The sequence below is a fragment of the Ranitomeya variabilis genome, chromosome 5 (genome assembly GCF_051348905.1).
Source record: "Ranitomeya variabilis isolate aRanVar5 chromosome 5, aRanVar5.hap1, whole genome shotgun sequence".
Classification (NCBI taxonomy): domain Eukaryota; kingdom Metazoa; phylum Chordata; class Amphibia; order Anura; family Dendrobatidae; genus Ranitomeya; species Ranitomeya variabilis.
Window position 1 is genome coordinate 562604659 of NC_135236.1, and position 13117 is coordinate 562617775.

Sequence of the window (13117 nt, forward strand, 5' to 3'; positions counted from 1 at the left end):
CCTTTCAGCTTGTGTGCCAGTCTTGACTCCTGGGTGTGCCACCTCTCTCTCTCAAATTGTGGGCCATAGAAAGCCTATTTATTTTTTTCCTTGATTTGGGTTTGAAAATCTACCTTAAAAAAAAACACTCCATCAATCTGTGGGAGAAAAATATTGGCCTCAGTCAGGGCTTGTGTGTCACTCCTGTGTGTGCCATCTCTCACTCAGTGGGCCATAGAAAGCCTATTTATTTTTTTGCTTGATTTGGGTTCGAAAATCTACCTTAAAAAAAAACACTACATCAATCAGTGGGAGAAACATATTGGCCTCAGTCAGGGCTTGTGTGCCACTCCTGTGTGTGCCATCTCTCACTCAGTGGGCCATAGAAAGCCTACTTATTTTTTGCTTGATTTGGGTTCTAAAATCTACCTTTAAAAAAATCACTACATCAATCAGTGGTAGAAAAATATTGGCCTCAGTCAGGGCTTGTGTGCCACTCCTGACTCCTGTGTGTGCCATCTCTCACTCAGTGGGCCATAGAAAGCCTTTTTTTTATTATTATTATTATTTGGTTTCTAAAGTCTCCCTGAAAAAAAATAAAAAAAATAAAAAAAACAGTGGGAGATTAATATTGCCCTTTCAGCTTGTGTGCCAGTCTTGACTCCTGGGTGTGCCACCTCTCTCTCTCAAATTGTGGGCCATAGAAAGCCTATTTATTTTTTTCCTTGATTTGGGTTCGAAAATCTACCTTAAAAAAAAAAAACTCCATCAATCAGTGGGAGAAAAATATTGGCCTCAGTCAAGGCTTGTGTGTCACTCCTGTGTGTGCCATCTCTCACTCAGTGGGCCATAGAAAGCCTATTTATTTTTTTCCTTGATTTGGGTTCGAAAATCTACCTTAACAAAAAAACACTACATCAATCAGTGGGAGAAAAATATTGGCCTCAGTCAGGGCTTGTGTGCCACTCCTGTGTGTGCCATCTCTCACTCAGTGGGCCTTAGAAAGCCTATTTATTTTTTTCCTTGATTTGGGTTCGAAAATCTACCTTAACAAAAAAACACTACATCAATCAGTGGGAGAAAAATATTGGCCTCAGTCAGGGCTTGTGTGCCACTCCTGTGTGTGCCATCTCTCACTCAGTGGGCCATAGAAAGCCTATTTATTTTTTTCCTTGATTTGGGTTCGAAAATCTACCTGAAAAAAAAACACTACATCAATCAGTGGTAGAAAAATATTGGCCTCAGTCAGGGCTTGTGTGCCACTCCTGTGTGTGCCATCTCTCATTCAGTGGGCCATAGAAAGCCTTTTTTTTTATTTTATTTTATTATTTGGTTTCTAAAGTCTCCCTGAAAAAAATAAAAATAAAAAAAAAAACAGTGGGAGATTAATATTGCCCTTTCAGCTTGTGTGCCAGTCTTGACTCCTGGGTGTGCCACCTCTCTCTCTCAAATTGTGGGCCATAGAAAGCCTATTTATTTTTTTCCTTGATTTGGGTTCGAAAATCTACCTTAAAAAAAAACACTCCATCAATCAGTGGGAGAAAAATATTGGCCTCAGTCAGGGCTTGTGTGTCACTCCTGTGTGTGCCATCTCTCACTCAGTGGGCCATAGAAAGCCTATTTATTTTTTTCCTTGATTTGGGTTCGAAAATCTACCTTAACAACAAAACACTCCATCAATCAGTGGGAGAAAAATATTGGCCTCAGTCAGGGCTTGTGTGTCACTCCTGTGTGTGCCATCTCTCACTCAGTGGGCCATAGAAAGCCTATTTATTTTTTTGCTTTATTTGGGTTCTAAAATCTACCTTAAAAAAAAACACTACATCAATCAGTGGGAGAAACATATTGGCCTCAGTCAGGGCTTGTGTGCCACTCCTGACTCCTGTGTGTGCCATCTCTCACTCAGTGGGCCATAGAAAGCCTTTTTTTTTTATTATTATTATTATTTGGTTTCTAAAGTCTCCCTGAAAAAAAAAAACAGTGGGAGATTAATATTGCCCTTTCAGCTTGTGTGCCAGTCTTGACTCCTGGGTGTGCCACCTCTCTCTCTCAAATTGTGGGCCATAGAAAGCCTATTTATTTTTTTGCTTGATTTGGGTTCGAAAATCTACCTTAAAAAAAAACACTACATCAATCAGTGGGAGAAAAATATTGGCCTCAATCAGGGCTTGTGTGCCACTCCTGTGTGTGCCATCTCTCACTCAGTGGGCCATAGAAAGCCTATTTATTTTTTTCCTTGATTTGGGTTCGAAAATCTACCTGAAAAAAAAACACTACATCAATCAGTGGTAGAAAAATATTGGCCTCAGTCAGTGCTTGTGTGCCACTCCTGTGTGTGCCATCTCTCACTCAGTGGGCCATAGAAAGCCTATTTATTTTTTTCCTTGATTTGGGTTCGAAAATCTACCTGAAAAAAAAACACTACATCAATCAGTGGTAGAAAAATATTGGCCTCAGTCAGGGCTTGTGTGCCACTCCTGTGTGTGCCATCTCTCACTCAGTGGGCCATAGAAAGCCTATTTATTTTTTGCTTGATTTGGATTCTAAAATCTACCTTTAAAAAAAACACTACATCAATCAGTGGGAGAAAAATATTGGCCTCAGTCAGGGCTTGTGTGCCACTCCTGTGTGTGCCATCTCTCATTCAGTGGGCCATAGAAAGCCTTTTTATTTTTTTATTTTATTATTTGGTTTCTAAAGTCTCCCTGAAAAAAACATTTTATCTTATTTGGTTTCTAAAGTCTCCCTGAGGGAAAAAAAAAAAAATAGGTGGGAGATTAATATTGACATTTGTGCTTGAGTGACAGTCCTGTGTGTGTGTCATCTCTGTGATTTGGTGCCACAGAAAACAGAGTGTGTAACATTGTGCCTGATTTTCCTTGTGGTCTCACCAACCTGTTAAGGGATATTGAAATCATACTGAAGTTATAGCTCAACGTGTAAGTTGTTTGACAGCAACAAATAAAGTTAATTTGGTTAAGTTTTTCAAACAATGAGGAAGTCTGGTGCAAGAGGTCGTGGCCGTGGGCGTTCATTGTCAGCTGGTAATGATGGTAGTGGTAGTGGAGCATCAGGTGGTCGTGGGGATAAAAATATTCCACCTAAGTCTGGAGCTGTGGAGGCTGTTTCGTCGTCTGGCTACACAAGGCCTCAAAAGCTTTGTTTTCTGGGAGTAGGAAAACCGCTTTTAAAGCCGGAGCAGCAACAGCAAGTTTTGGCTTACATTGCAGACTCAGCCTCTAGCTCTTTTGCCTCCTCTTCTGAAACTGGTAAATGTAAAAGCAGCGCGTCGCTTGTGGATGTTCACGGTCAGGGACAAGTCGCTTCCTTGTCCTCCTCAGCAAAAACAACAACAAGAGAGAAGGATGCAGCAGGCGACACAACGGGTTACTCCATGGAGCTCTTTACACATACCGTCCCTGGCTTAGAAAGTGAAACACTTAACAGGCCATGCCCATTACAAGTAGATTCTAACATGGAGTGCACTGATGCACAGCCACAGCCAGAGTACTATGCTGCTCCTTTGACTGAGACCACAACATTGCCCTCTCAGGGTACTGATCCGCAATCAGACCCTGATGAGACTATGTTGCCCCGCCACGAACGCTATACCACCGACCGACACAGTGACACAGACGAAGTTGCACACGAGCTCGAAGAGGAGGTAATAGATGACCCAGTTGTTGACCCCGATTGGCAGCCATTGGGGGAACAGGGTGCAGGCGGCAGTAGTTCAGAAGTGGAGGTGGAGGAGGGGCCGCAGCAGGCATCAACATCGCAACAGGTTCCATCTGCCGGGCCCGTATCTGGCCCAAAACGCGTGTCAAAGCCAAAACCTGTTGGAGGACAGCGTGGCCATCCGGTTAAATCTCAGTCTGCAATCCCTGAAAAGGGATCCGATGCTAGGAAGAGTGCAGTCTGGCATTTTTTTAAACAACATCCAATTGATCAGCGCAAAGTCATCTGTCAAAAATGTTCAACTAGCTTAAGCAGAGGTCAGAATCTGAAAAGTCTCAATACTAGTTGCATGCATAGACACTTAACCACCATGCATTTTCAAGCCTGGACTAACTACCAAATGTCCCTTAAGGTTGTAGCACCCTCGGCCAATGAAGCTAGTCAGCAACGCAACATCCCTTCCGGCACTGTAAGGCCACCATTTTCCGTACCACCGGCAGTATCTGTGCAGGTTTCTTTGACAGCCAAAAGCAGTCAGGGTCAGGGAATCTCCAGTTTTGTAGGAGGAAATATTGCATCTAGGGCACCGGCGGAAACAATACCGTCTCCAACCGTCTCTCAGTCTGCCAGGTCCACCGGCACACCCGCAAGTTCCACGATCTCCATCTCTCCAGTTCAGCTCACACTACATGAGACTCTGGTTAGAAAAAGGAAGTACTTATCCTCGCATCCGCGTACACAGGGTTTTAACGCCCACATAGCTAGACTAATCTCGTTAGAGATGATGCCCTACCGGTTAGTTGAAAGCGAAGCTTTCAAAGCCCTGATGGAGTACGCTGAACCACGATACGAGCTACCCAGTCGACACTTTTTTTCAAGAAAAGCCATCCCAGCCCTGCACCAGCATGTTAAACAGCGCATCGTCCATGCACTCAGGCAATCTGTGAGTACAAAGGTGCACCTGACTACAGATGCATGGACCAGTAGGCATGGCCAGGGACGTTATGTGTCCATCACGGCACACTGGGTGAATGTGGTGGATGCAGGGTCCACAGGGGACATCAATTTCGGGACAGTTGTGCCTAGCCCACGGTCTAGGAAACAGTTGGCTGTAGGCGTTCGCACCCCCTCCTCCTCGTCCTCCTCGTCCTCCTGCAGAAGCTACAGCTCTTCCACAGACCGCAGTGGGCCAACCACTCCATCGGCAGATGACACTGTTGCACACCAGTTGTCCCATTATGGGCCACCTACTGGCAAGCGTCAGCAGGCTGTATTGGCTATGAAGTGTTTGGGCGACAACAGACACACCGCGGAAGTTCTGTCCGAGTTCTTGCAACAAGAAACGCAGTCGTGGCTGGGCACAGTAGATCTTGAGGCAGGCAAGGTAGTGAGTGATAACGGAAGGAATTTCATGGCTGCCATCTCCCTTTCCCAACTGAAACACATTCCTTGCCTGGCTCACACCTTAAACCTGGTGGTGCAGTGCTTATTGAAAACTTATCCTGGGTTCTCCGACCTGCTCCTCAAAGTGCGTGGACTTTGCTCACATATCCGACGTTCGCCTGTACACGCCAGCCGTATGCAGACCTATCAGCGGTCTTTGAACCTTCCCCAGCATCGCCTAATCATAGACGTTGCAACAAGGTGGAACTCAACACTGCACATGCTTCAGAGACTGTGCCAACAGAGGCGGGCTGTTATGTTTTTGTGGGAGGATACACATACACGGGCAGGCAGTAGGATGGCAGACATGGAGTTGTCAGGTGTGCAGTGGTCCAAGATACAAGACATGTGTCAAGTCCTTCAGTGTTTTGAGGAATGCACACGGCTGGTTAGTGCAGACAACGCCGTAATAAGCATGAGCATCCCCCTAATGCGTCTGCTGATGCAAAGTTTGACGCACATAAAGGAGCAGGCGTCTGCACCAGAGGAAGAGGAAAGCCTTGATGACAGTCAGCCATTGTCTGGTCAGGGCAGTGTACAGGACGAGGTAGCGGGCGAAGAGGAGGTGGAGGACGAGGAGGATGATGGGGATGAGTATATTTTTAATGCGGAAGCTTTCCCGGGGGCACTGGAAATTGGTTGCGTGGCAAGGCCGGGTTCTGGTTTTTTGAGGGACACAAGTGACGTAGATTTGCCTGAAACTGCCCCTCAACCAATCACAACCGGAGATTTGACAACTGGAACTTTGGCCCACATGGCGGATTATGCCTTACGTATCCTAAAAAGGGACACACGCATTACGAAAATGATGAACGATGACGATTACTGGTTGGCCTGCCTCCTTGATCCACGCTATAAAGGCAAATTGCAAAATATTATGCCACATGAGAACTTGGAACTAATATTAGCAACCAAACAATCAACTCTTGTTGACCGTTTGCTTCAGGCATTCCCAGCACACAGCGCACGTGATCGTTCTCACACGAGCTCCAGGGGGCAGCAGACTAGGAGTGTTAGGGGTGCACACATCAGAAGTGGCGTTGGACAGAGGGGTTTTCTGACCAGGTTGTGGAGTGATTTTGCTATGACAGCAGACAGGACAGGTCCTGCTGCATCAATTGAAAGTGACAGGAGACAACATTTGTCCAGTATGGTTACTAACTATTTTTCATCCCTTATCGATGTTCTCCCTCAACCGTCATTCCCATTTGATTACTGGGCATCAAAATTAGACACCTGGCCAGAATTGGCAGAATATGCATTGCAGGAGCTTGCTTGCCCGGCAGCAAGTGTCCTATCAGAAAGAGTATTCAGTGCTGCAGGTTCAATATTAACCGAAAAAAGGACTCATCTGGCTACCCAAAATGTTGACGATCTAACATTCATTAAAATGAACCACAACTGGATTTCGAAATCTTTTGCCCCACCTTGCCCGGCCGACACCTAGCTTTCCTATGAAAAGCTCTTGCCTGTGAATTACTTTTCTAATGTCTAATTTGCTGCAGCTGATTGTACAGCATACGACATGTTTACACCTCCCTAAATGGCCAAACTCCCCACACGGGGCCGTGGTATCGCGACTTGGCGCAAGCACCCGTGAGACTGCTGTTTGTCTGAAGAGGTGGGTGTGCTCGCTTTTGGTTGACGGCATTGCTACTGGGTCCCTCATAGTACAATGTAGTGTCTCTGGCGGTGGTGGTGCGCACCCAATGTCAGACACACCGTTGTAACATGAAGGGCCCTGGGGCGGTCCCGCCGGCCTCAAGAGAGTTCCCCCCTCCCCCAGCTCAAACTGTGCTCTACCACGTGCAAAATTATGTCGCACAGCTCCACCAATCTTTAGTCTATTCGCTGACATCATTCAATGTCTGGCACTGACAATACAAATTTGTAGACATCTATGATGCAACTTAAAGTAGTCTGTGTCTGTGTCCTATATTGGCACCATTAAATAGTTACTGCCAAATTACTATGTCAGAAACTCAGCAGATGAGCCCACCCCTGTACCTAAGTATGCCACCTTTTTTTTTTTTTGGTTGTTTTGCGAGACATTAACATCTATTTATATTTTGGGAGTACTGGGACAGACACTCCTTGCAATACTCCTCCACTGACCACAATGCTGCCTGTGTATCCATGTAACCGATGTAAAACTGCCATGAGCCTATTGTTTGTTATTTTAGGCCTTTGATAGCCTGTCTGCGGTCCCTACTTTAAATACTCCTCCACTGACCACCAAGCTGCCTGTGTATCCATGTAACCGATGTAAAACTGCCATGAGCCTATTGTTTGTTATTTTAGGCCTTTGATAGCCTGTCTGCGGTCCCTACTTTAAATACTCCTCCACTGACCACCAAGCTGCCTGTGTATCCATGTAACCGATGTAAAACTGCCATGAGCCTATTGTTTGTTATTTTAGGCCTTTGATAGCCTGTCTGCGGTCCCTACTTTAAATACTCCTCCACTGACCACCAAGCTGCCTGTGTGTCCATGTAACCGATGTAAAACTGCCATGAGCCTATTGTTTGTTATTTTAGGCCTTTGATAGCCTGTCTGCGGTCCCTACTTTAAATACTCCTCCACTGACCACCAAGCTGCCTGTGTATCCATGTAACCGATGTAAAACTGCCATGAGCCTATTGTTTGTTATTTTAGGCCTTTGATAGCCTGTCTGCGGTCCCTACTTTAAATACTCCTCCACTGACCACCAAGCTGCCTGTGTATCCATGTAACCGATGTAAAACTGCCATGAGCCTATTGTTTGTTATTTTAGGCCTTTGATAGCCTGTCTGCGGTCCCTACTTTAAATACTCCTCCACTGACCACCAAGCTGCCTGCCCGTGTATCCATGTAACCGATGTAAAACTGCCATGAGCCTATTATTTGTTATTTTAGGCCTTTGATAGCCTGTCTGCGGTCCCTACTTTAAATACTCCTCCACTGACCACCAAGCTGCCTGTGTATCCATGTAACCGATGTAAAACTGCCATGAGCCTATTGTTTGTTATTTTAGGCCTTTGATAGCCTGTCTGCGGTCCCTACTTTAAATACTCCTCCACTGACCACCAAGCTGCCTGCCCGTGTATCCATGTAACCGATGTAAAACTGCCATGAGCCTATTGTTTGTTATTTTAGGCCTTTGATAGCCTGTCTGCGGTCCCTACCTTAAATACTCCTCCACTGACCACCAAGCTGCCTGCCCGTGTATCCATGTAACCGATGTAAAACTGCAGTATTTTGCTTATAAAAAAGAAAATACTGGAGAGATATCAAATGCAGACATTTTAACATTAAAAACAAAAACACATACAACAAAAAAATGGTACAGTACAAAAATTGGCCACCAGCTACAAAAACTTTCTCCTGCAAGTAGTTAACTGAAAGATTTTTTTCCATTGAAAACACAGATATGGCATCCACCGAGTGTTGTCCTGTCGCGTCTTCTTTATATTATTGCCAAGAAGCTGCAACTGAATAAAGCTGAGCTTCTACCTTCGGCCTCTTATTAACTGCTTTTTTTAAAAAAAATTGGCCACCAGCTACAAAAACTTTCTCCTGCAAGTAGTTAACTGAAAGGTTTTTTTCCATTGAAAACACAGATATGGCATCCACCGAGTGTTGTCCTGTCGCGTCTTCTTTATATTATTGCCAAGAAGCTGCAACTGAATAAAGCTGAGCTTCTACCTTCGGCCTCTTATTAACTGCTGTTTTTTTAAAAAATTGGCTGTTCCGGCCTACTAAAGGTGTCTGCCCCTGCCTGGTGTTGTCCTCAACTGAATAAAGCTGAGCTTCTACCTTCTGCCTCTTATTAACTGCTGTTTTTTTAAAAAATTGGCTGTTCCGGCCTACTAAAGGTGTCTGCCCCTGCCTGGTGTTGTCCTCAACTGAATAAAGCTGAGCTTCTACCTTCTGCCTCTTATTAACTGCTGTTTTTTTAAAAAATTGGCTGTTCCGGCCTACTAAAGGTGTCTACCCCTGCCTGGTGTTGTCCTCAACTGAATAAAGCTGTGCTTCAACCTTCTGTTCCAAATTACGATTGTTAAAAATGAAATTGGCTGTTCCGGCCTACTAAAGGTGTCTGCCCCTGCCTGGTGTTGTCCTCAACTGAATAAAGCTGTGCTTCAACCTTCTGTTCCAAATTACGATTGTTAAAAATGAAATTGGCTGTTCCGGCCTACTAAAGGTGTCTGCCCCTGCCTGGTGTTGTCCTCAACTGAATAAAGCTGAGCTTCTACCTTCTGCCTCTTATTAACTGCTGTTTTTTAAAAAAATTGGCTGTTCCGGCCTACTAAAGGTGTCTGCCCCTGCCTGGTGTTGTCCTCAACTGAATAAAGCTGTGCTTCAACCTTCTGTTCCAAATTACGATTGTTAAAAATGAAATTGGCTGTTCCGGCCTACTAAAGGTGTCTGCCCCTGCCTGGTGTTGTCCTCAACTGAATAAAGCTGAGCTTCTACCTTCTGCCTCTTATTAACTGCTTTTTTAAAAAAAAATTGGCCACCAGCTACAAAAATTTTCTCCTGCAAGTAGTTAACTGAAAGGTTTTTTTCCATTGAAAACACAGATATGGCATCCACCGAGTGTTGTCCTGTCGCGTCTTCTTTATATTATTGCCAAGAAGCTGCAACTGAATAAAGCTGAGCTTCTACCTTCGGCCTCTTATTAACTGCTGTTTTTTTAAAAAATTGGCTGTTCCGGCCTACTAAAGGTGTCTGCCCCTGTCTGGTGTTGTCCTCAACTGAATAAAGCTGAGCTTCTACCTTCTGCCTCTTATTAACTGCTGTTTTTTTAAAAAATTGGCTGTTCCGGCCTACTTAAGGTGTCTGCCCCTGCCTGGTGTTGTCCTCAACTGAATAAAGCTGTGCTTCAACCTTCTGTTCCAAATTACGATTGTTAAAAATGAAATTGGCTGTTCCGGCCTACTAAAGGTGTCTGCCCCTGCCTGGTGTTGTCCTCAACTGAATAAAGCTGTGCTTCAACCTTCTGTTCCAAATTACGATTGTTAAAAATGAAATTGGCTGTTCCGGCCTACTAAAGGTGTCTGCCCCTGCCTGATGTTGTCCTCAACTGAATAAAGCTGTGCTTCAACCTTCTGTTCCAAATTACGATTGTTAAAAATGAAATTGGCTGTTCCGGCCTACTAAAGGTGTCTGCCCCTGCCTGGTGTTGTCCTCAACTGAATAAAGCTGTGCTTCAACCTTCTGTTCCAAATTACGATTGTTAAAAATGAAATTGGCTGTTCCGGCCTACTAAAGGTGTCTGCCCCTGCCTGATGTTGTCCTCAACTGAATAAAGCTGAGCTTCTACCTTCTGCCTCTTATTATCTGCTGTTTTTTGAAAAAATTGGCTGTTCCGGCCTACTAAAGGTGTCTGCCCCTGCCTGGTGTTGTCCTCAACTGAATAAAGCTGTGCTTCAACCTTCTGTTCCAAATTACGATTGTTAAAAATGAAATTGGCTGTTCCGGCCTACTAAAGGTGTCTGCCCCTGCCTGGTGTTGTCCTCAACTGAATAAAGCTGAGCTTCTACCTTCTGCCTCTTATTAACTGCTTTTTTTAAAAAAAATTGGCCACCAGCTACAAAAACTTTCTCCTGCAAGTAGTTAACTGAAAGGTTTTTTTCCATTGAAAACACAGATATGGCATCCACCGAGTGTTGTCCTGTCGCGTCTTCTTTATATTATTGCCAAGAAGCTGCAACTGAATAAAGCTGAGCTTCTACCTTCGGCCTCTTATTAACTGCTTTTTTTAAAAAAAAATTGGCCACCAGCTACAAAAACTTTCTCCTGCAAGTAGTTAACTGAAAGGTTTTTTTCCATTGAAAACACAGATATGGCATCCACCGAGTGTTGTCCTGTCGCGTCTTCTTTATATTATTGCCAAGAAGCTGTGTTGTGAATTTGGATTCTGGGCTCCCCCGGTGGCTACTGGTGGAATTGAACTGGTGTTTTCATCTTCTCTGTTCACCTGTTCCCATCAAGATGTGGGAGTCGCTATATAACCTTGCTGCTCTGTTAGTTGCTTGCCGGTCAACAATGTTATCAGAAGCCTCTCTGTGCTTGTTCCTGCTCCTAGACAACTACTAGATAAGTTGGACTCTTGTCCATGTTTGTTTTTGCATTTTTGTTCCAGTTCACAGCAGACAACTACTAGATAAGTTGGACTCTTGTCCATGTTTGTTTTTGCATTTTTGTTCCAGTTCACAGCTGTAGTTTCGTTACTGTGTCTGGAAAGCTCTTGTGAACAGTAATTGCCACTCTGGTGTTATGAGTTAATGCCAGAGTTTTAAAGTAATTTCTGGATGGTGTTTTGATAGGGTTTTCAGCTGACCATGAAAGTGTCCTTTCTGTCTTCTGCTATGTAGTAAGTGGACCTCAAATTTGCTAAACCTATTTTCATACTACGTTTGTTATTTCATCTTTATTCACCGCCAATACATGTGGGGGGCCTCTGTCTCCTTTCGGGGTATTTCTCTAGAGGTGAGCTAGGACTTATATTTTCCTCTGCTAGCATTATTTAGTCCTCCGGCTGGTGCTGGGCATCTAGAATCAACGTAGGCATGCTACCCGGCCACTGCTAGTTGTGCGTTAGGTTTAGTTCATGGTCAGCTCAGTTCCCATCTTCCAAGAGCTAGTTCCTATATATGCTTATGCTATGATCTCTTGCCATTGAGATCATGACAGTTTGACCGGCCCACTAAAGGGTTAAATTCCTTGGCTGAGAAAGGAGAGAAATAAGAAGTCTGCTGAGAATTTTTTTTTTTTTTTCTCCTTCTAATCTTTGAATGGCTCTGTGTACACCTGTTTGTAATGGATCTTCAGAGTGTAACTGCAGGTTTGAATAATCTCGCCACGAAGGTACAAAATTTGCAAGACTTTGTTTTTCATGCACCTGTATCTGAGCCGAGAATTCCTTTGCCGGAATTTTTCTCGGGGAATAGATCTGGGTTTCAGAATTTTCGAAATAATTGCAAATTATTTTTGTCCCTGAAATTTCGCTCTGCCGGAGACCCTGCACAGCAGGTCAGGATTGTGATTTCCTTGCTCCGGGGCGACCCTCAAGACTGGGCTTTTTCATTGACACCAGGGGATCCTGCGTTGCTCAATGTGGATGCGTTTTTTCTGGCCTTGGGGTTGCTTTATGACGAACCTCATTTGGAGCTTCAGGCAGAAAAAACTTTGATGTCCCTATCTCAGGGGCAAGATGAAGCGGAAATTTACTGTCAAAGATTCCGTAAATGGTCTGTGCTTACTCAGTGGAATGAGTGCGCCCTGGCGGCGACTTTCAGAGAGGGTCTCTCTGATGCCATTAAGGATGTTATGGTGGGGTTCCCTGTGCCTGCGGGTCTGAATGAGTCCATGACAATGGCTATTCAGATCGATAGGCGTTTGCGGGAGCGCAAACCAGTGCACCATCTGGCGGTGTCCACTGAGAAGTCGCCAGAGAGTATGCAGTGTGATAGAATTCTGTCCCGAAGCGAGCGGCAGAATTTTAGACGGAAAAATGGGTTGTGTTTCTATTGTGGTGATTCTACTCATGTAATATCAGCATGCTCTAAGCGCACTAAAAAACTTGATAAATCTGTTTCCATTTGCACCTTACCGTCTAAGTTTATTCTATCTGTGACCCTGATTTGCTCTTTGTCATCTATTACCACGGACGCCTATGTCGACTCTGGCGCCGCTTTGAGTCTTATGGATTGGTCCTTTGCCAAACGCTGTGGGTATGATTTAGAGCCTTTGGAGACTCTTATTCCTCTGAAGGGGATTGACTCCACCCCATTGGCTAATAATAAACCACAATACTGGACACAAGTAACTATGCGTATTAATCCGGATCACCAGGAGATTATTCGCTTTCTGGTGCTGTATAATCTACATGATGATTTGGTGCTAGGATTGCCTTGGCTGCAATCTCACAACCCAGTCCTCGACTGGAGAGCTATGTCTGTGTTGAGCTGGGGATGTAAGGGGTCTCATGGGGATGTACCTGTGGTTTCCATTTCATCATCTATTCCCTCTG